This window comes from Scyliorhinus torazame, chromosome 12 (assembly GCF_047496885.1).
Source record: "Scyliorhinus torazame isolate Kashiwa2021f chromosome 12, sScyTor2.1, whole genome shotgun sequence".
In the NCBI taxonomy this organism is placed as follows: Eukaryota; Metazoa; Chordata; class Chondrichthyes; order Carcharhiniformes; family Scyliorhinidae; genus Scyliorhinus; species Scyliorhinus torazame.
Window position 1 is genome coordinate 78,863,489 of NC_092718.1, and position 18,999 is coordinate 78,882,487.

General features: G+C 52.7%; 1 protein-coding gene across 1 annotated transcript in view; it reads right to left on the bottom strand.

Annotated features, from left to right (window-relative positions):
- LOC140386506 (B-cell receptor CD22-like) overlaps positions 1–15,487 on the bottom strand; it is a 182,089-nt gene extending 166,602 nt beyond the window's left edge. The window contains exon 1 of the mRNA XM_072468900.1: positions 15,324–15,487. The gene's annotated coding sequence lies outside the window, so the exon portion shown is untranslated. The remainder of the gene's footprint in view (positions 1–15,323) is intronic.
- Between the last annotated feature and the right edge of the window lie 3,512 nt (positions 15,488–18,999).

An 18,999-nucleotide genomic window follows, 5' to 3' on the forward strand; every position in this document is an offset into this window, starting at 1 on the left:
AACAAAATGGCGGTGCCCATGGGCCGCACGTTGGTGCAGCAGGACAAGATGGCGGCGCCCATGGGCTGCACGTGGACTGAGGGGGAGAAGATGGTGGCGCCCACTGGCCGTGCGTGCCCCGGACGGTGAAGATGGCGGTGCCCACTGGCCGCGCGTGGTCCGTGGGGGTGAAGAGAGTGGCGCCCATTGTGCGTTTGGCAGAGGGGAGGGGGCGATAGCGGCAACTGCGCGGGCCTGGCACACTGCGGCGAAGTGGCCCGTTTTGCCGCAAGCCTTACAATTGGCGGCGCAAGCCGGGCAGCGTTGGCGAGGGTGCTTCTGCTGACCGCAGAAATAGCATCGTGGACCCCTGGGGTGCGCAGTTTTGCATGTGGCGCAGGCGTATTGGCTAGGCAGGGCCCCAGCTGGGGCGGTCATTTGCGGGGTCCAGGAGGGATAGGAGGGGTGGGCCGCGCGGCTGGAGGGGTAGGCCTGAGCATTACGGGAGGCGACCGTCATGGAGATCGCTAATTGTTTTGTCTCTGCTAGGTCGAGTGTGGTCCCTTCCAGCAATCGTTGTCGGATGAGGTCCGACCCAATTCCCGTTATGGAAGCATCGTGCATGAGGAGATTAGAATGTTCGGCGGCCGTAGCGGCCTGACAGTCACAGTCCCAGACGAGTGGGATTAGGGCCCGCCAGAAGTCTTCGATGGACTCACCAGGGAGTTGAGAGCGAGTGGCGAGTACGTGCCTGGCGAAGACTGTGATCGTTTTCTGCGCGTAGTTCTCTTTGAGGAGTGCCATGGCTTCTGCGTAAGTCGGGGCAACCTGGATCAGTGGGAACACGCTTGAGCTCAACCTGGAATACAGGACCTGTATATTTTGCGCCTCCGTCGGTGGGGTGGTCACTGAGTCAATATAGGCCTCAAAGCAAGCTAGCCAGTGATTAAAGTCTTTTCTGGCGTCGGTCGATTGCGGATTCAACTGCAGGCGATCTGGTTTGATACGGATGTCCATCCTGCAGGAAATCTGACTGCAATAAATTGATGCACGATCAATTGCACAAAGACTAAAGTTGGGTACAACTGTGGCTTTATTGCAGTCAGACGCGTGGCCTCCTGCTGCAGCTGGCGAAATGGCAGCTGAATGAAGGACACGCATATTTATACTCCTCCTACTGGGCGGAGCCAGCCGGCAGGGGCTACCGGCGAACCTGTAGTACAGGTCCTACCTTACATCCCCTAATACAGTGGTTCACCACACAGACTAATACCAGGAATGGGCGGGTTGTCTGATGAGGAAAGGCTGGAGAAGTTTGGTTTGTATCCGTTGGAGTTAAGAAAAGTGAGAGGCGACTTGATCGGAATCTTGAGGGGTATTGACAGGATGGGTGTGGAGAGTTACCTGTGGGAGAATATAGAACTCAGGGTCACTGTTTAAAAATAAGGGGTTGCTCGTTTAAAATGGAGATGTGGAGACATTTTTTCCGGAGGCAATGTTCAGATGCGCCTGCCAACAGCTCCTGCGCATTCATCCCGCCAATGGGGCAGGAAGTAATCAGGCTTAGCGACAGGGGGAGTTCCTGGGACTTGGACGGGAAGCTTTGCACTGGTATAAACTGGTAGGGTAGTGCAGAGAGAGAGAGAGAGAGAGAGACCAGCAAAACAGGAACTCTCATGATCAGGCTTGTAAAAATAGAAACCCAGTAAATAAACCACATATTGATCAAGAGATAAGAGTGATTGAAATCAGCTACTGCATCGCTTGCTTCGCTAGGCAGGACACAACATTGGTGAAAGGTGTTTGTCGTAAACATTCAAATAGACATGGGACCGTTATCATGTTACACTTCCCCCTCCACCGCGCAACCCGCACCGCCCCCGCTGCCCACAGCAGCCTCTGGTATGGCCTTGTGGGCATGTTGGCATGGATACTGCTGGATATCTGTGAAGCCATATACCTGAAAATCCCTCCACGGATTTGGGTGGGGTTGCAGGGGTTGGAGGAGTTTACAGAGATAGGGAGGGTTGTAGGGGCTGGAGGAGGTTACAGAGATAGGGAGGGTTGCAGAGGGCTGGAGGGGATTACAGAGATAGGGAGGATGTAGGGACTGGAGGAAGTAACTGAGATAATGAAGGTTGTAGAGGCGAGAGGCGGTTACAGATATAGAGAGGATTGCAGGGACTGGCGGAGGTTACTGAGATAGGGAGGTTTGTAGAGGCTGGAGGAGGTTACAGATATAGAGAGGGTTGCAGGGACTGGTGGAGGTTACTGAGATAGGGAGGTTTGTAGAGGCTGGAGGAGGTTGCAGAGATAGGGAACGTTGTAGGAGCTGGAACAGGTTACAGAGATAGGGAGGGTTGTAGGGGCTGGAGGAGGTTACAGTTATAGAGAGGGTTGCAGGGACTGGTGGAGGTTACTGAGATAGGGAGGTTTGTAGAGGCCGGAGGAGGTTGCAGAGATAGGGAGCGTTGTAGGAGCTGGAACAGGTTACAGAGATAGGGAGGGTTCTAGGGGCTGGAGGAGGTTAAAGAGATAGGGAGGATTCTGGAGGACTGGAGGAATTACAGAGACAGGGAGGGTTGTAGGGACTAGAGGAGGTTACAGAGATGGAGAGAGATTATATGGACTGGAGGAGGTTACAGAGATAAGAAGGATTGTAGTAGCTGGAGGAGGTTAGAGCGATAGGGAGGGTTGTAGGGGTTAGAGGAGGTTACAGAGCTAAGGAGGTTTCTGGAGAGCTGGAGGAATTACAGAGATAGGGGGGGTTGTAGCGGCTGGAGGAGGCTACAGAAATAGGGAGGGTACTGGGCTTGAGGAGGTTACTGAGATAGGGAAGGTTGTAGGAGTTGGAGGCGGTTACAGAGATAGGGAGGGTTGAAGGGCTGGAGGAGGTTACAGAGACAGTGAGGGTTGTGAGGGTTGGAGGAGGTTACAGAGATAGGGAGGTGTTTAGGGTCTGGAGGGGGTCACAGATATCGGGAGGTGTTTAGGGTCTGGAGCAGGTTACCGATATAGGGAGGTCCATAGGTTCTGGAGAAGGTACAGAGATAGGGAGGGTTGTTGAGGCTTGAGGAGGTTACAGAGATAGGGAGGGCTGTCGGGGCTGGTGTACATTACAGAGATAGGGAGGTTGTAGGGTCGGAAGAAGGTTACAAAGATATGGGGTGTTGTCTGGTCCGTAGTAGTTTACAGCGATAGGGAAGGTTGTAGGTTCCGGAGGAGGTTACAGAGGTAGGGAGGCTTGTAGCGCTGGAGGAGGTTACAGAGTTCGAGAGGGTTGTCGGGTCTGTAGTAGGTTACAGCGGTATGAGGGTTGCAGGTTCTGGAGGAGGTTACAGAGATAGGGAGCGTTGTAGTGACTTGAGGAGGTTACCAAGATAGAATTGTCAGGGCTGGAGCAGGTTACAGAGATAGGATGGATACTAGGTGCTGGAGGAGGTTAAGGAGATAGTGAGGGTTGTAGGGGCTGGAGGAGGTTGCAGAGATGAAGGGGTTGTCGGCGCTGGAGGATGTTATGGAGATTGGGAGGGTTGTAGTCGCTGGAGGAGGTTACAGAGATAGGGAGAGTTATAGGGGCTGGAGGAAGTTACAGAGATGATAGATTATCATAGAATTTACAGAGCAGAAGGAGGCCATTCGGCCCATCGAGTCTGCACCGGCTCTTGGAAAGAGTACCCTACCCAAGGTCAGCACCTCCGCCCTATCCCCAAAACCCAGTAACCCCACCCAACACTAAGGGCAATTTTGGACACTAAGGGCAATTTATCATGGCCAATCCACCTAACCCGCACATCTTTGGACTGTGGGAGGAAACTGGAGCACCCGGAGGAAACCCACGCACACACGGGGAGGATGTGCAGACTCCGCACAGACAGTGACCCAAGCCGGAATCGAACCTGGGACCCTGGAGCTGTGAAGCAATTGTGATATCCACAAGGCTACCGTGCTGCCCAATAGGGAGGGTTGTAGCAGCTAGAGGAGGTTACAGAGATAGGGAGGGTTGTAGTCGCTGGAGGAGCTTACAGAGATAGGGAGAGTTATAGGGGCTGAAGGAGGTTGCAGAGATAGGGAGGGTTGGAGGGGGTTGCAGGGGGTTACTGAGATAGGGTGGGTTGTAGGGGCTCGAGAAGGTTACAGTGATAGGGAGAGTGGTGGGGGACTGGAGGTGGTTACAGAGATCGGGAGGGATGTAGGGGCTGGAGGAGGTAACTGAGATAATGAAGGTTGTAGAGGTTGGAGGAGGTTACAGATATAGAGAGGGTTGCAGGGACTGGCGGAGATTACTGAGATAGGGAAGTTTGTAGAGGCTGGAGGAGGTTGCAGATATAGAGAGGGTTGTAGGGGCTGGAGGATGTTAAAGAGATAGGGAGGGCTGTAGGAGCTGGAACAGGTTACAGAGATAGGGAGGGTTGCAGGGGCTGGAGGAGGTTAAAGAGATAGGAGGGTTCTGGGGCTGGAGGAATTACGGAGACAGGGAGGGTTGTAGGGACTAGAGGAGGTTACAGAGATAGAGAGGGATACGGGGACTGGATGAGGTTACAGAGATAAGAAGGGTTGTAGTAACTGGAGGAGGTTAGAGCGATAGGGAGGGTTGTAGGGGTTAGAGGAGGTTACAGAGCTAGGGAGGGTTCTGGAGGGCTGGAGGAATTACAGAGATAGGGGGGTTCTAGGAGCTGGAGGAGATTACCGAGATAGGGAGGGATCTAGGCACTGGAGGAGCTTACAGAAGCAGGAAGGGTACTGGGGCTTGAGAAGGGTACTGGGGCTTGATAAGGTTACTGAGATAGGGAAGGTTGTAGGAGTTGGAGGTGGTTACAGAGATAGGGAGGGTTGAAGTGCTGGAGGAGGTTACAGAGAAAGGAAGGATATTGGGGCTGGAGGAGGTTACCAAGATTGGATTGTCGGGGCTGGGGCAGGTCATAGAGCTAGATTGGATTGTAGGTGCTGGAGGATGTTAAGGAGATAGGGAGGATTGTAGGGGCTGGATTACATTACAGAGATGGGAGGTTGTCGGCACTGGAGGATGTTACTGAGATCAGAGGAGTTATAGGAACTGGTGTAGGTTCCAGAAATAGGGAGGGTTGTAGCAGCTAGAGGAGGTTACAGAGATAGGGAGGGTTGTAGGGACTGGAGGAGGCTTCAGAGATAGTGAGGGTACTGGGGGCTGGAGGAGGTTTCAGAGATAGGAAAGATACTGAGGGCTGGAGGGGGTTAGTGTTAGGGAGGTGTTTCGGGTCTGGAGGAGGTTACAGACATAGGGAGGGCTGTAGCGGCTGGAATATGTTACAGAGATAGGGAGGTTGTAGGGTCGGAAGAAGGTTACAAAGATATGGGTTTTGGCTGGTCCATGGTAGGTTACAGTGATAGGGAAGTTTGTAGGTTCCGGAGGAGGTTACAGAGATAGGGAGGCTTGTAGCGCTGGAGGAGTTTACAGAGATCGGGAGGGTTGTTGGGTCTGTAGTAGGTTACAGCGGTAGGGAGGGTTGTCGGTTCTGGAAGAGGCTACAGAGATAGGGAGAGTTGTAAGGGTTGGAGGAGGTTAAGGAGATAGTGAGGGTTGGAGGGGCTGGAGGAGGTTACAGAGATGAGGGGGTTGTCGGCGCTGGAGGATGTTATAGAGATCGAGAGGGTTGTAGTCGCTGGAGGATCTTACAGAGATAGGGAGAGTTATCAGGCCTGGAGGAAGTTACAGAGAGAGGGAGGGTTGTAGCAGCTAGAGGAGGTTACAGAGATAGGGCCAGGAGGAGTTTACAGTTGTAGGTCCTGGAGGAGGTTTCAGAGATAGGAATGGTATTGGGGGCTGGAGGAAGTTACAGTGATAGGGAGAATTGTAGGGACGGCAGGAGGTTTCTGAGTCAGAGAGGGTTGTTGTGGCCTGAGGAGGTTACAGATATAGGGAGGTGTATACGGTCTGGAGGAGGTTACCGATATAGGGAGGTCTATATGGTCTGGAAAGGTACAGAGATAGGGAGGTTTGTTGGGGCTTGAGGAGGTTACAGAAATAAGGAGGGTGATAGTTGCTGGAGGAGGTTACAGAGGTAGGGAGGGTTGAGAGGGGAGATTTAAGAAAAGAATGAGGATTTTTAAAAGTTTCCCTGTTGTAGTGGTTGGACTGTCTGTAATCCCCCCTCACTTTGGCAATGAATGCGTTAGCGTGAAGTCGATGGATGTTTCTCATTACCGCCTCTGCACATGTTTCAAATGGTACTGTTGGATTGAAAGACTTTTATCTTGGTCTTTTACCTCCTCAGCACCTCCTACGGCACCTGACAACCCAAATGGTACACTTCAGGAAGTGGGGTGACTGTGATAACCTAGGAATCGGGCCAGCTCATTTGTGCAGAGGGAGATCCCGCAAAGTCAAATGTGATAATGACTCTGATCATTCCTGTTTTCGTTCAATGAAGTTGGTGGAGGGATATGAATATTGGACACTGGAGAGAACTCTCATTCCTCGCCCAAACAAAACTCAACCCCCGCCCATCGCTGTCGGCCATATTCATTTCCCATCGACCCGATAACCTGGTTTAGGGAGGGCAGACCAATACTGAGGGGCTGGAGTTGTTGGGGGAGGTGATTGGCAGGTGGAATTGGGGGGGTGCTGGCGGGTGTAGTCCGGGGACCGGGATCAGAGATGTGATTGGTAGGAGTTGACGCTCCTTATGGGGTGGGGGGAGGCAGGGAGGGTCCTGGGGGTCGGGTGGTGGTGGAATGTTTTTGATGCCCTGGGTGGGGAGTGAGATGTGATGGGAAGAGTTAGGGGCTGTCACGTTCTTGGAGGTTGAGCGGGGGGTCCATGGAGGGGCTCATGTAGTCTGGTCGGGTGATGTGGGGGGTCGCTTGGTGGTTGGTGGGGGGGGGGTCTCGGTTGGTCAGGAGGTGGTTTTGGAGTGGTGTTGGGTTTTCGGGAGTGGTTGGACGTTGCTGCACTGGGGGTGGAGGTCAGTATTATCGTCACCAGGAGTTAAAAATTATTTTAAATCCTTCTGACTTTTCCTGGGTAACTAGTCAGCTGCGAGAGTTGGAACCAACCCCAATATGCGATTTAAGACCACAAGACGTGGGAGCAAAAGTAGGCCATTCGGCCCATCTAGTCCGCTCTGCCATTCAATGAGATCAACTCACACTTTCCCGTCTTATCCCCATAACACTCGATTCCCTCACTGATTAAAAATCTGTCTCTGGACGCGGGTTGCGGCGATGCGGAGCTAAGCCGCGCGTTTCGGCAGCTCCCGCGACTACGGACTTTCGGGCTCTCCAGAGGAGCCCCAACGGAGCTGTTTTGATTTAATCCCATGTGGGAAGGTGCAGTGAGGTCCCCCCTCACAATATATGGCAGAGATCAGCGGTGGAGCGACGAGGAAAGAGGCCCTGGATCAGAGACCAAAACAAGGGGAAAAAAACAAGATGGCGGAGGGCGGAGAGCGAGCAGCATGGGGGCCAGACCAGCAGGAGTTCCTCAAGCGATGTGTGGAGGAGCTGAAAAAGGAGGTGCTGGCGCCGATGCTGTTGGCGATCGAGGGGCTGAAGGAGACCCAGTAGACCCAGGTGGTGGAGCTTAGTGTGGTGAATGAGAAAGTGAATATCAACGAGGACGAGATCCTGGGCCTGGCGGTAAAAATGGAGGCGCACGAGGCGGTGCACAGGAGGTGGGCCGAGAGAATTGAGGTCCTGGAGAACAGGTCGAGAAGGAACAACCTCCGGATTCAGGGTCTTCCCGAAGGAGTGGAGGGAGCTGATGCCGGGGCATACGTGAGTACGATGCTCCATTCGCTGATGGGTGCGGAGGCCTCTCCGACCCCCCTGGAGCTGGAATGAGCTCATCGGGTCCTGGCGAGGAGACCCAAGGCAGATGAGCCGCCAAGGGTGATAGTGGCAAGGTTCCACCGCTTTGCGGACAAAGAACGTGTGCTGAGATGGGCCAAGAAGGTGCGGAGCAGTAGATGGGAGAACGCGGTGATCCGAGTATACCAGGATTGGAGCGCGGAGGTGGCAAGGAGGAGAGCTGGCTTCAACCGGGCCAAGGCGGTGCTGCACAAAAAAAGAGTCAAGTTCGGCATTCTGCAGCCTGCGCGACTGTGGGTCACTTATCAGGACCGACACCATTATTTTGAAACGCCAGACGAGGCTTGGACCTTTATTCAGATGGAAAAACTGGACTCGAACTGAGGGGATGTGGTTGTGGGGGGAGATGTTGATTGTATATGGGGTTGTAAATATGGGTAAAGAATATTGCATGGGTGGGATGATGGATGGGGATGTGTGTAGAGTCTTGGTTAAAATTCCTAAAATTTCCTTTTTTCTTTTCTGCAGACAAGATGATGATGATGGGGAATGTGGGCGTCGGTGCTGGAGGGAGGTGAGACTCGGGATGAGGGAACTGGGATAATGGCCGCAATAGGAGCTGCGCCATAGTGGGCAGGGCTGGCTCAGGAAGACGCGGGCTTTTTCCTGCGCCAAAATGGGGGGGGGGGGGGGGGGAGATGGAGGAAGGTAAGGAGGAGGAGAGACTCCCACACGGGGAGATCAACGGGAAGGCGGAGGAAGCCGGGGTCAGCAGAAGTCAGCTGACTCACGGAAGTAATATGGGGGGAGCAAAAGTGCTAGATTTGGATCTAGCAGGAGGGAGGGGGGGGTGGGGGGAGGGAGGGGGGGAGTTTAGGGTTGCTGCTGCACTGTCCGAGGGGGAACTGAAAATGGAAGAGGTGGTCGGGGCGGGGGTCCCCGCCTGGGGGACTGGAGGGTACGGGAGGCGCGAGCACGGAACTGGCCTAAGATAGGAGATGGCTAGTCGGCAGGGGGTGGGTGGGGGGGGGATAGGTAACCCCCTAATCCGGCTGATCATATGGAATGTGAGAGGCCTAAATGGGCCAGTTAAGAGGGCCCGAGTGTTCGCGCACCTAAAGGGACTGAAGGCAGACGTGGTCATGCTTCAGGAGACACATCTGAAGGTGGCAGATCAGGTCAGGTTAAGGAACGGATGGGTGGGACAGGTGTTCCATTCGGGGCTGGATGCAAAGAATAGAGGGGTGGCAATACTGGTGGGAAAGGGGTGTCGTTTGTGGCCAAGAACATAGTAGCGGACAAGGGAGGTCGGTACGTGATGGTGAGTGGTAGGTTGCAGGGGACGGAGGTGGTACTGGTGAATGTATATGCCCCAAACTGGGTCGGTGCTGGATTCATGAAACGGATGTTGGGGCGTATTCCGGACCTGGAGGTAGGGAGTTTGATAATGGGTGGGGATTTTAACACGGTGCTGGACCCAGCATTAGATCGTTCCAGATCTTGGACAGGGAAGAGGCCAGCCGCGGCCAAGGTGCTTAGGGGGTTTATGGATCAGATGGGGGGAGCAGATCCGTGGAGATTTGCGAGGCCTTTGGCCAGAGAATTTTCTTTTTTCCCCCACGTTCATAAGGCCTACCCCCGGATAGATTTTTTTGTTCTGGGCAGGGCATTGATCCCGAAAGTGGAGGGAACGGAATACTCGGCCATAACCATTTCAGACCACGCCCCGCACTGGGTGGAGCTGGAGTTGGGGGAGGAGAGGGACCAACTCCCGTGGTGGAGGTTGGATGTGGGACTGCTGGCAGACGAGGAAGTGTGCGGGAGGGTGCGGGGGTGTATTGAAAGGTATCTGGAGGCTAACGACAACGGGGAGGTGCAGGTGGGAGTAGTATGGGAGGCGCTGAAGGCGGTGGTCAGGGGAGCGTTAATCTCCATCAGGGCTCACAGGGTGAACTGAGAGAGCAGGGTAAGGGAGAGGTTAGTGGGAGAAATTTTATGGGTGGACAGGAGTTATGCAGAGGCTCCAGATGAGGGACTGCTCAGGGAGAGACAAAGTCTCCAGACGGAGTTCGACCTGTTGACTACAGGGAAGGCAGAGGCACAGTGGAGGAAGGCACAGGGGGCGATATACGAATATGGGGAGAAGGCGAGCCGGATGCTGGCACACCGGCTCCGTAAGAGGATGGCAGCGAGGGAAATAGGTGGAGTCCTAGACGGCAGGGGAACTACGGTGTGGAGGGCAGGGAAAGTGAATGAGGCTTTTAAGGCCTTTTATGAGGAACTGTATAGGTCCCAGCCCCCAGGGGGAAAAGAGGGGATGCGGCGATTCTTGGATCAGTTGAGGTTCCCAAGGGTGGAGGTACAGGAGGTGGCTGGTTTGGGGGCACCAATTGGGGTGGAGGAGCTGGTTAAAGGACTGGGGAGCATGCAGGCAGGGAAGGCCCCGGGGCCGGATGGGTTCCCGGTGGAGTTCTACAGGAAATATGTAGACCTGTTAAGGACCTTCAATGAATCGAGGGAGGGGGGACCCTGCCCCCGACAATGTCGGAGGCGACGATCTCTTTGATCTTGAAGCGGGATAAGGACCCACTGCAATGTGGGTCGTATAGACCGATCTCGCTCCTTAATGTAGACCCTAAGTTACTGGCAAAAATGTTGGCCATGAGGATTGAGGACTGTGTCCCGGGGGTGATTCATGAGGACCAGGCGGGATTCGTAAAGGGTAGGCAGTTAAATACTAATGTGCGAAGGTTCCTAAATGTGCTAATGATGCCATCGGTGGAGGGAGAAGCGGAGATAGTGACAGCGATGGACGCGGAGAAGGCCTTCGATCGGGCAGAGTGGGAGTATCTCTGGGAAGTGTTGAGAATGTTTGGGTTCGGGGGAGGGTTTATCAGTTGGGTTAAGCTCCTGTATAAAGCCCCGGTGACGAGTGTGGCCACGAACCGGCGGGGGTCAGAGTATTTCTGGCTGTATCGAGGGACAAGGCAGGGGTGCCCCCTGTCCCCTCTCCTGTTCGCATTAGCAATTGAACCTTTGGCCATGGCGTTAAGGGAGTCGGGGAAATGGAAGGGGGTGGTTCGAGGGGGAGAGGAACATCGAGTGTCGCTGTATGCAGCCGACCTGCTGCTGTATGTGACGGATCCAGTGGAGGGGATGGCTGAGGTTATGCAGATCCTACGGGAGTTTGGAGACTTTTCGGGCTATAAGCTCAATGTGGGAAAGAGTGAGCTCTTTGTGATCCATCCGGGGGACCAGGGAAGAGGGATAGACGACCTACCGTTGAGGAGGGCGGAAAGGAGCTTTCAATACTTGGGGATTCAGGCAGCTGGGGGGCACTGCACAAACTTAATTTGTCGCAGTTGGTGGAACAGATGGAGGAGGATTTTAAAAGGTGGGACATGTTGCCACTCTCGCTGGCGGGTAAGGTACAGTCGGTTAAAATGGTGGTCCTCCCGAGATTTCTTTTTGTATTCCAATGCCTCCCAATTGTGATCACTAAGGCCTTTTTTAAGAGGGTAAGCAGGAGCATTACGGGATTTGTGTGGGCAAGCAAGACCCCGAGGGTAAGGAGGGGGTTCTTGGAGCATAGCAGAGATAGAGGAGGGTTGGCGTTGCCGAATTTGGAGGGTTACTATTGGGCAGCGAACGTGGCAATGATCCGTAAGTGGGTGATGGAGGGAGAGGGGGCGGCATGGAAGAGGTTGGAGATGGCGTCCTGCAAAGGAACAAGCCTGGGGGTGCTGGTGACGGCACCACTGCCGCTCTCTCCGACAAGGTATACCACGAGCCCGGTGGTGGCGGCAACGCTAAGGACCTGGGGGCCGTGGAGACGGCATAGGGGGGCGACGGGAGCCGTGTGGTCCCCGATTAGAGACAACCATCGGTTTGTCCCAGGAAGGATGGACGGGGGATTTCAGAGCTGTCATCGGGTAGGGATTAGACGAATGGGGGACCTGTTCATTGACGGGACGTTTGCGAGCTTAGGGGCGCTGGAGGAGAGGTTTGGGCTACCCCCGGGAAACGCCTTCAGGTACATGCAAGTGAGGGCATTTGTGAGGCGGCAGGTGAGGAATTTCCGCTACTCCCGGCACAGGGGATTCAAGATAGGGTGATTTTGGGCGTATGGGTCGGGGAGGGCAAGGTGTCGGCGATATACCAGGAGATGAAAGAAGAGGGGGAGGCTTTGGTAGAGGAGCTGAAGGGTAAATGGGTGGAGGAGTTGGGTGAGGAGATTGAGGAGGGGCTATGGGCTGATGCCCTAAGTAGGGTTAATTCCGCTTCCTCGTGTGCCAGGCTTAGCCTGATACAATTTAAGGTGGTTCATAGAGCGCATATGACGGGGGCGGGGCTGAGTAGGTTCTTTGGGGTGGAGGACAGATGTGGGAGGTGCTCAGGAAGTCCAGTGAACCATGTCCATATGTTTTGGTCATGTCCGGCACTGGAGGGGAGTGGCGGTAACAGTATCTAAGGTGGTGAAAGCCCGGGTCAAGCCAAGCTGGGGGCTAGCACTATTTGGAGTAGTGGACGAGCCGGGAGTGCAGGAGGCGAAAGAGGCCGGCATTCTGGCCTTTGCGTCCCTCGTAGCCCGGCGAAGGATCCTGCTAATATGGAAGGAGGCGAAGCCCCCCAGTGTGGAGGCCTGGATAATGATATGGCTGGGTTTATCAAGTTGGAAAGGATAAAGTTTGCCTTGCGAGGGTCGGCGCAAGGGTTCTACAGGCGGTGGCAACCGTTCCTAGACCATCTCACGGAGCGTTAGAGGAAGGTCGGACAGCAGCAACAGCAACCCGGGGGGAGGGGCAGCGGCTGAGGGGGGGGAGAGGTTTTTTTTCTGGGGGGCATTTGAGCAAGGAAACACATGGTAGGATCTGGAAACTGACATGTACGGGAAGAATCCACTGTACAAAGTTTTGTATCTTATTGACTTGCCATGTTCATGTCTTGCCACGCCAGTTCTATTTTCTTTTTTTTGTTACGGGGGTGGGAGGGGCGGGGGGGGGCGTTGTTTGAAAGGTAGAAAATATTGTTATTGAAAAATTCTTAATAAAAACATATATATTTTTTAAAAATCTGTCTCTTTTAGCAATGAACAACGTAACGACCCTGCCTCTACAGCTCTCTGCGGTAAAGAATTCCTCAGATTCACTCCGCTCCAAGAGAGGAAATTCCCCCTTATATCTCTCTGAAATGGGTGACCCCCCCCCCCCCCCCCTCTGAGATTATGCTCTCTGGTCCGAGGCTCTGCCACAAGGGGAAACATCCTCTCAGCATCTACCCTTGTCAAGCCCCCGAGAATCCTTTCTGTGTCAATAAGGTCCCCTTTCAACCTTCTAAACTGCCATGAGTAGTGGCGTAACCCACTCAAACACGCCTCATAAGAAAACCGTGAGATTTAAATATCGGAGAATCAGATAGTTCCCGGTGCAGGCCGACGGGACATCGGAGTGTTAGAACTTGCCAGGAATTTCAGTGGGTATATCCGGAGCCTGCATGAGATCGGACGCTCTGGGAGACTGGGTTGCCACATCAGCTGCTCCAGGACTTGCACAATCAATATAGTCATTAGGATAGCATGAGCCAAATTAAATAAAGCCTGTTGATATCAGCAAGCAGCTCGCAGATTTGCAATGTTCACTATGATGTACGAATTTGTCAAACTGTTACTCCAATATAACAGCGGGAAAGACATGAATGTAAATAAATGGAAATCTATATGCATTGTCAGTATATATGGGTGTGGGTCAGTAGATATCGATCTTCCTTTCCTATTTTAACTTTACATTTTGAGACAAATTAATTCAGGTTTCTTTGCGCCCACCACCTCAGGTTTGGCTGTGATAGGAGATCAGTTAGTTTGCCTGGTGGTTGCACTGAGCCAGGTTGTCTCACAGTCACACCCCACATCATACTCTTCAAGGGATCAAACCCCCGCAATGCATTCAGTTTATTCCATACAAATTCATTGTCTATTTGCGCTACAAACCCCAAACTGTCCTCCTGTGGCAACAGATCAACTCATCGACAGTGGGTTGCTTCCTCAGTACGGACACTCCAACAGTGCAGCACTCCCTCATTGCTGCTGGTTCGTGAGGCAGAACAAGGCCAGCAGCGCGGGTTCAATCCACGTACCAGCTTACTCGAACAGGCGCTGGAATGTGGCGACTAGGGGCTTTACACAGTAACTTCATCCTAGTGACAATATAAGCTTATTATTATTATTATCGGCAATGCAGCACTCGATCAGCACTGACCTTCCAACAGTGCAGCATTCCTTCAGTACTGACCTTCCGACAGTGCAGCATTCCCTCAATACTGACCCTCTGACGGTACAACACTTCCTCAGTACAGACCCTCCGTCAGTACGGCACTCCCTCAGTACTGACCCTCCAACGGTGCAGCATTCCCTCAGTACTGACCTGCCGACAGTGCAGCACTCCCTCAGTACTAACCATCTGACAATGCAGCACTCCCTCAGTACTGACCCTATGACAGTGCAGCGCTCCCTCAGTACTGACCCTCTGACAGTGCAGCACTCTCTCAGTACTGACCCTCTGACTGCAGCACTCCTTCAGTACTGACTCTTTGACAGTGCAGCACTTCCTCACACTGACTCTCCGTCAGTGCAGCGCTCCCTCAGTACTAACCCTCCAACAGTGCCGCTGCCCCTCAGTACTGACCCTCTGACAGTGCAGCACTCCCGCAGTACTCACCCTCCGACAGTACAGCACTCCCTCAGCACTGACCCTCCGACAGTACAGCGCTCCCTCAGTATTGAGCCTCTGAAGGTGCAGGGCGTCCTCAATACTGACCCTCTGACAGTGCAGCACTCCCTCAGTACTGACCCTCTGACAGTGCAGCACTCCCTCAGTACTAACGCTGACGATAATTGGCCTGCATTATAAGGCTCATGCGTTGGGGCACGAACTAGTATTTACAACCTCCGATTCATAAGTGTGGAGAGAGAAGGAGAAGCGGCAAAAACAAATTAAGTGATAGTGACAGGGTGCAACACCATGAGAGAAAGAGACGAACATGCAGAGAGAATGAATGAGGCAGAGAAAGCGGGAATGAGAGATGGAGAGAATGACTGAGACCAGGGTGAAGGCGTTAACTGGAGGGCTGCGGCAAAGTGGAATCCTGTCCCATCAGAGAATCACAGAATAATTGAAAGATACGCAACAGATAGAGGCCATTCAGCCTGTCCTGTTTCTTTGAAAGATCTCTACAATTAGTTCCCACTCGCCCCCCCTGCTCTTTTCCCCATATTCCTGCAAATTTTCCCCCTTCCAGTATTTCTGCAATTGCCCCTTTTGAAAGTTCCTATTGAATCTGCTTCCACCGCACTTTCAGGCAGCACCTTCCAGATAACAACAACTCGCTGTGTGTGAAATAAAAATTCTCCTCATCTCCCCCCGTTCTGGTTCTTTTCTCGATTCTCTTCAATTCTGTGTCCCCTCTGGTTACCGAGCACCTGCCGCTGGGAAACACTTTCTCCTTATCGACTCCTTGTACGGTCGTATCGACTGAGGATAAACTGTGGGTTTGTCACTTACCCTGTGTTCGGAGTGCTGGGGCTGCCTTCACTGTCGAGAGGGCATTGGAAACATCAGCAAGCCAAACTCAGGATGATATAAAACAGTGGGGAGATGTGGGTGCACGTCGGGATGTCAAAGCCTTGTCTGGAGCTGAACTTCAGGCTGTGAGTTCAGTGGCGAGAGGAGGAGGCGGGGAAATGAGAGGAGGAAGTTATTGATTTGAATATCTCGGCAACAGCCTGTCAGTTCAATAGAGGCACAGGCGAGCTACATTTAAAGTGAGAGTCAGATTGAGAAGTTAACCACTGTCAAGTTACCCTGCCGTCAGTGACTCATATTTTCCACAGAATCATCAGCAGTAAACATTTCTTAACAAGTCTTGAAACAGTTTTTTCACCTCCTCCCCCATCACTAACTGCCCATTCGAAAAGGAGGGGACCATTCAGCCCCTCAAACCTCTCCTACCGCTTGATGATGGCATGTCTGATCTCTGTCTTAACTCCAGCCACCTGCCTCGGTCCGTAACCCTCAATCCCCTTCCTCCATAAACCCGTTTGGAAATTTTCCAGTTGACCCCCTCCCAGCCTTGACAGCTTTCTTTCTGGGGTGGGGAGGGTTGAGGGAGAAAGTTCCAGATTTTCCACCCTCCCCTTTGTGTGAGGAAGAGCCTCTTAACACCGCACCCCCTCTTGCCGTCGCCCCCAAATGGCCTGGCTCCAATTTCACGATTTTGCCACCCCCTTGTTCCAGACTCTCTTAACCACTCCCTCACCCACCATCCACCATGGAATAGTACCATCGAATTCCTACGGTGCAGAAGGAGGCCATTCGGCCCATTGAGTTCATACCGACCCTCTGAAATAGTACGCTACCTAGGCCCACTCCCCTGTGCCCTATCCCTGTAACCCCACCTAACCCGCACACTCCTATACACTAAGGGGTAATTTAGCAAGGCAAATCCACCTAGCCTGCACATCTTTGGACTGTGGGAGGAAACCTGAGCACCCGGAGGAAACTCACACACACACGGGGAGAACATGTAAACTCCAAACAGTCACCAGAGGCCGGAATTGAACCCGGATCCCTGATGCTGTGAGGCAGCAGTGCTAACCCACTATGCACTATGCCAAAGCAAATAATTTCCCTATTGAATCCTTCAATCATCTTGAACCACTCGATCAGTTCATCCACTTCATCTCCCAGACTGGAGCTAATACAAGAAAGTTGGAAAAGGAAGCCATTCAGCCCCTTCATACACGTCCTGTTGTTCAATAAGATCATGATTGATCTGTAACCCAACCTTTGAACCAATATTCCTGAATACCTTAGGTTAACAAAAATCTCACAACCTCTTCGGTTTAAAATGAACAATTTGACAGAGTATCGATTTCCGTTTGGGGAAGAAAGTTTTAAATTTCTCCTGCCCTTTTGAGTGTCGGAAAATTTCCGAATTTCACTCCTGAAGGATCCGCCTCTCATTTTTAGATTCTGGCGCCTGGTCCGAGATACCCACCCTGATGTGTTCGGGAGGTAGGTTTGATGTGGACTGCACTCATTGCAGGGAAGCTAGAAACAGACACTGGAGAAGATCCAACACTGTTTTATTCAATGATAGAACTGATATACATATTCAGCTGTGGGTCGACACTATACTGAACTGACTGGAGACCTTTTAGTAGCCTGACCAGACTTACGAGCTACCGCATAGTGTTTGCGCTTACTAGCTCGTGGATTCTGACTGTCTCAGTGGTTGGGTCCCGAGAGAGCGGGAAACCTAGTGCCCTCTGGCTTTATAGTGGTAGTGTCCTATCTGGCGATTGGCTGCATTGTGTTGTGTGCTTACTGGTCATCCTGTGTGTCAATCACTGCCTGTCTGCATCTCATTATATACATGAGTGGATATTATGAAATCTCCCCCCTTTTTTTTAGATAAATAAATACTAAGATGTGCGTGCGTATATATATATATATATATATGCCTGACTATATACAAACGGTGTCTAAATGAACGTATATACATAGGAAGGTGTTGATAGTGCAGATACACGAAACAATATTTACAGAGGTTAAATCGATGAAGTCACAAAATGTAGAAAAGTCCAGTCCACAGATTCAGTCTTTGTGGTGGGCGACGAATTCTTGTCGATCGCCGCAGAGGTGGGTCAGGAGCCGCCTGCACGTGGAGAGGTGGGATCGCTGCCATTGCGGTGGTCGCATGGGCCGCCAGGATTGCTGGTAGATCGGTGGTCTCGTGGTAGGGCACGTCCGGAGGAAGCATCCGAGGCGGCGGGGCACTTCGGTCAGGTAGCGGGCGTGGAACTCTTCGCAATGCCCGTCTGTTGCGCCGTAGCAGGGAGCCATCAGCCATGGGTACAAGGAACGATCTTGGAGTCACTTGTTTGATCACAACAGCTGTGGCTGACCAGCCGCCCTCAGGCAACTGGACACGAACATGATCAGTTGGGGCCAGCTCGGGTAGATCCGTGGCATGAGCATCGTATGTAGCCTTCTGTTGGGCCCGTGACTGCTGCATTTTCTGTAAGACCGTGAGGTGGTCAAGGTCTGGAACATGGATGGCTAGAACTGTGGTCCTCAGAGTGCGATTCATGAGCATCTGCGCTGGAGACAACCCAGTGGACAGTGGGGTTGCCATGTATCCCATCATCGCCAGGTTGAAGTCGGAGCCTGAGTCTGCAGCTTTGCACAGCAACCACTTTACAATATGGACCCCTTTCTCTGCCTTCCCGTTTGACTGCGGGTAGTGGGGACTGGAGGTTACGTGACGGAAGTTGTAGGACTGTGAAAAATCAGACCATTCCTGGCTGTAAAAGCAAGGACCGTTGTCGCTCATTACCATGAGCGGAATCCCATGCCTGGCGAACGTTTCTTTGCAGACTTTGATTACCGCCTTCGACGTGAGGTCGGACAGTTTCACCACTTCTAGGTAACTGGAGAAGTAGTCGACCAGGAATACGTAGTCACGCCCCTTGGCGTGGAAAAGGTCTACACCATCTTTGGACCACGGAGAGGTCACGATCGCGTGCTGTTGCAGCGTTTCCTTGGGTTGAGCTGGTTGAAACTTCTGACAGGCAGGGCAATTGAGGACTGTGTCGGCAATGTCCTGGCTGATGCCCGGCCAATAGACCGCCTCCCGAGCTCTGCGTCGGCATTTCTCGACCCCAAGGTGACCCTCATGGAGTTGGCCCAGCACCATAGCCGGCATGCTCTGAGGAATTACGATCCTGTCAAGTTTCAGAAGAATTCCCCCACCACCATCAGGTCGTCTTTTACGTTATAGAACTGGGGACATTGTCCCTTCTGCCAGCCATTGGTAAGGTGCTGCATCACACACTGCAGCAGAGGATCCTTGGCCATGTCCTCACGAATTTGGACCATCCATTCGTCGGAGGCCGGAAGGTTCGAGGCAGACAACTGCACTTGGGTTTCTATATGACAGATGAAGTCACTTTGTTCACATGGTGTGGTAATGGACCTGGATAGGGCATCTGCAACGATCAGCTCTTTGCCTGGCGTGTAGACAAGTTCGAAGTCGTAGCGGCGTAGCTTAAGAAGAATTCGCTGTAACCGAGGTGTCATGTCATTTCAATCCTTCTGGATTATATGGACTAGAGGCCTGTGGTCCATTTCTACCATGAATTTTGGCAGGCCGTAAACGTAGTCGTGAAACTTGACT